At 41.5% G+C, this 4337-nt stretch overlaps 1 long non-coding RNA gene across 3 annotated transcripts; it reads right to left on the bottom strand.

Moving 5' to 3' along the window:
• Positions 1-295: 295 nt before the first annotated feature.
• On the bottom strand, positions 296-3752 carry LOC135568562 (uncharacterized). 3 transcript variants are annotated; one of them, XR_010462686.1, is made up of 5 exons: positions 3443-3752; positions 3199-3297; positions 2280-2397; positions 1808-1930; positions 296-1478 (listed from the first exon to the last, which is right to left on the bottom strand). It is a non-coding gene; the product is annotated as an uncharacterized LOC135568562 (long non-coding RNA). The 3 variants fall into 3 exon arrangements; XR_010462687.1 differs by having other exon boundaries at positions 3500-3752; XR_010462685.1 differs by having other exon boundaries at positions 3199-3751.
• Between the last annotated feature and the right edge of the window lie 585 nt (positions 3753-4337).

The raw sequence follows: 4337 nt of genomic DNA, 5'->3' as shown, positions 1-4337 counted from the left end.
TGTGTTCTGTGTTGTGTGTGTGGATGCTTGTGTGCTCGTATACGTGCCTCTTAGATCTAACCTCTGTTGTTTTCAGGTCACACTATTTTATTGATCCAATCACATCCAATCAGGAAGCTGGTATTCCTGCTGGGCCATTGTTTCCTTGTTAGTTGACTTTCAGAGCCTTGAAAATGATCACTGTGTAAGACTATGGCAAATCACATGACATGTTCCTAATGAAAACTATTAATACAAGCATTTTACAGAGTAAAGTCGCACTGGGCAGAGACGTCAATACAATGTCAATTGCACATTGGTTCAGCGTAATTTTATTTAAATGAAATGGATACAATGTTGATTCAACCAATGCGTACCCATTAAGGTATGTCTACACACTCCTTTTATTAAATCTTAACATAACTATTCTTATTTTCTTTCTGCCTTTCTCTTAATTTTCTTCTTCATCTCAGTTTGTGTTTCTTCAATTCCTCACCTCCTATCAACCCTATTGGGAGAGAAGGTCCAAGGTCCCTCCCCTAGGATTGTATTCTCCGGTGTGTTTTGAGACAGTCTGTAATACCATTATTTCACCTCCTTGGTGAATTCATCTCTCATTTAAACCACTAGGTGGAATCATCACTTAACCATTCAGGACCTTATCCAACTGAAGGGTTAAAGTTGATATTGTGGGTCTTCTAAAGACCCCCACCATTGATTATGTTGTTACTAATTTGCTTTCGTGCCATTGTACTTTTGCTCACTCTATAGCTGAATATTGAGGCCTCTGTCTGTGTCTAGCTCTCTGCCAAAACCCGCCGCCCAGCATCTGTGAGGAAAGGTGAGAAAAGGGACTGTGGGTGATAGCGAGACACAGAGAGACACTGTCTGTTTTTCTCTAAAACAAGGGCAGATTTGCATACTGCTGAGACAGGTTCTCAGAAACCTTGTGTTAAGAATAACTTTAGCTGCACATGCAGGTTTTGACATAGGAGATCATACCATAAGGTCTGATCTCGGGTATATAAGATGCCGTCTTTCTTTTGTTCGGGGCAGAACTCAGGAGAGACATCAGTTGCATGTCTGATGTTTGATCTTTGACTTCTGTCTACGGCTGTATTCTAATTATATATGCACATTTTAAGTATTCCTTATCTGTTTTGTAAATAACGGAGCCCAGATAAGTGGAACCAACACAACCATTAACATAATAACTATGGGAAAGAAGAGAGAAAGGGGAGACAGACAGACAGACAGACAGACAGACAGACAGACAGACAGACAGACAGACAGACAGACAGACAGACAGACAGACAGACAGACAGACAGACAGACAGACAGACAGACAGACAGACAGATAGTTAGCTTTCTCATAGATCCAGTTATGATATTTGGTACAATTGTCATCATTCCATGTCTGTACAGGGTCAACTTGTCCAGAGTAAATCTCAACACAGCCCTCCTGCACTCTATCATCAGGCTGTCCTTTCCCCCAGTACCTAAACAACACAGAGAACCAGACAGTCAGAAAATGTGGTAAAAATATCCTCCTCAATTATATACAGTCCTATGTTTTCTCAGCTTAAAAAAAACACTCTGTAAAATTATCATACCATTATCAAGAATGGACCATCAATACATTTGATATTTTACTCTTTCAATTACATGTTCATGTGTCAATATTACCTGGTTTCTATAATACATCTATAGTTCTCATTGAATTACATCCATGTTTTTAAACATACATTTTGATGAATATGACTGGAAGAAATACATCATTGTTGTTTTGTATCTCCATATCACAAGGTAAAATGGTCAAATCTCTCACCCTGTGGTCAGTGATGTGCCATCCACCCACTTCCAGGTCTCCTCAGTAACAGTCAGTCAGACCATCCCAGGCTCTCAGGTGGAGGTTGAAGACAAATGGTCAGTTGTTGAGAAATATAAAAAACTGTCCCTTTTAATATATTTTAAAATACTGCCCACATATTAGTGTACTGATGAAAATACTTGCTGAACCTCTCTCTCTCTCTCTCTCTCTCATCTCTCACCTGGTCCGCTATGCTGTTTATGATCACCAGGTCTGCCCCCCCCCCTATCTCTCTCTCTTCTCTCTCACCTCTCCCCTCCCTCTCCCCCCCCTTTCTCTCACCTCTCTCCCTATCCCTCTCTCTACCCATCTCTCTCTCTTCTCTAGCACTTCTCTCCTCCCTCTCCCCTCTCCCCTCCCTTCTTCAGTCCTCTCTCTCTCTCCTCCCTCTCTCTCTCTTCTCTCTCACCCACACCTCCCTCCCACTCACCTGTTCCTCTCTGCTGTTTATGATCACCAGGACTGCTTCTCTCTCTTCCCAGGTTTTCTTAGTATAGAGGAAGTACAACTGTAGTCAAAGTTTCTCCATCCCTTTTGAAAATGCTGCTCTGTTGTAGAGCAAAGGTGAACACATTGAGAAACATAGCCAGTATCTTCATACTCATTGGTATATAATATAACCCATTGATATATAATTACTGTTTATTTTACTTCTAATTTATTTATGTCTCACCTATCACAAAAAGCTTTGCCTGAATATGGCCTTTCTCTTTTGTCAGGTTGTTGTATCTGGTCTGTAGCTGGTCTCTCTCTCTCTAGTCATGTTGTTGTATCTGGTCTGTAACTGGTCTCTCTCTTTAGTCAGGTTGTTGTATCTGGTCTGTAACTGGTCTCTCTCTTCAGTCAGGTTGTTGATCTGGTCTGTAACTGGTCTCTCTCGAGTCATGTTGTTGTATCTGGTCTGTAACTGGTCTCTCTCTTTAGTCAGGTTGTTGTATCTGGTCTGTAACTGGTCTCTCTCTTCAGTCAGGTTGTTGATCTGGTCTGTAACTGGTCTCTCTCGAGTCATGTTGTCGTATCTGGTCTGTAACTTGTCTCTCTCTTTAGTCAGGTTGTTGTATCTGGTCTCTCTTTCTAGTCATGTTGTTGTATCTGGTCTGTAACTGGTCTCTCTCTTCAGTCAGGTTGTTGTATCTGGTCTGTAACTGGTCTCTCTATTCAGTTGTGTTGATTTTATAAAGGGAAAAACTCTGGAACAAGTTGTTCCTTTTATCCTCAGAATCTGTGATGTCTCTGTTATCTACAAAGTATAAACACATAGTTACTAGGTAAAACACCAGGTAAATAGGCCTAATAACCTGCACGTCTTACAACTAGGTGATAATCAATGAACTTGGATACAAACTCACAGTAGACAGACAGGCCTATGATCCCAGCCAGTAGAACACACAGCAGCCCCAGAAACACTGCAGCAACTAGGAAGGGTCTCTTCCCTGATCTATCAGGCTCTGTGGAAACAAACAAGAGATGTTTACGTTGTTCTTGTGTGTGTGTGTGTGTGTGTGTGTGTGTGTGTGTTATCTGAGTGCTGGTCTCCTGGTCCATTATTAGGAGCAGAGTCTGCTGTCTCTTCTCTCTTGGTGCTGGTCTCACCGTCTCTCAGGGTGTCTGCACTGACATAGATATCCACAATCCTCTCCTCCATCTCACCTCTGTCAAACTTGACCTTCTTGGTCATATCTGGCACAGCATAGTTGACCTTTGACATTTTAACAATGCCTGGGACTTTCTTTCTATGTAGGTCTACTATACATTAAGTCTCTGCTTCTAGAATTAATGTGATGGTCTTCCAACTTGGTTGCCAGAAGGCGTCGTACATCAAATACAAGCCCTCTATACGTTAAGTCTCTGCTTCTTGTGATATCTCTGTCTCTGAGTCATCTGTGTGTCTCTGTCTGTGCGACTGATGTAGGTGTTAACTCTAGGGAAGTATCAACAAAATGACACCGGTAGTTGTGGCTATGCTAATACAAAAATATAACAAGTTTACACACTGTGTTTGTGGTTGTGAGAGATTGTTCCAGTGGTTATTGTTAAACCATTTTCTGCAGAACAATATAAATCATTCCATGTCTCTACATGGTCATCTTGTCCAGAGTATTTCTCAACACAGTCTTCCTGTCCAGGGAACCTGACTTGCTATTTGTGATGATGGACAGGACACTGTCATACCAGGAAGATATAGATCATAGAGGGGAAGTGGAGAACAAAGACTAGCTGTTAACATATATTAAATATCATATGTAACAGCCCCAAGATAATTCAGGGAGTTTCCAGAACTCCTCCTTCCTTTCACCTTTCTGCTGATTTGGACCCTCTGTTTACTCCCAAATATACATCAACATGTTCAGGAGATCCAGGACTACAAACATGGGTCATTATAATGTCCAGACAATAGATTTTACACCACAAGATTGCACCACATGGATATTGAGGGTGGGTATGCTTAACCAGTGAGGATCAACCTGATTGGTTGAGTGACAGCTGG

The sequence above is a fragment of the Oncorhynchus nerka genome, unplaced genomic scaffold, assembly GCF_034236695.1.
Source record: "Oncorhynchus nerka isolate Pitt River unplaced genomic scaffold, Oner_Uvic_2.0 unplaced_scaffold_1483, whole genome shotgun sequence".
NCBI classification, from domain to species: domain Eukaryota; kingdom Metazoa; phylum Chordata; class Actinopteri; order Salmoniformes; family Salmonidae; genus Oncorhynchus; species Oncorhynchus nerka.
This window is presented reverse-complemented; position numbering and strand designations above follow the sequence as displayed.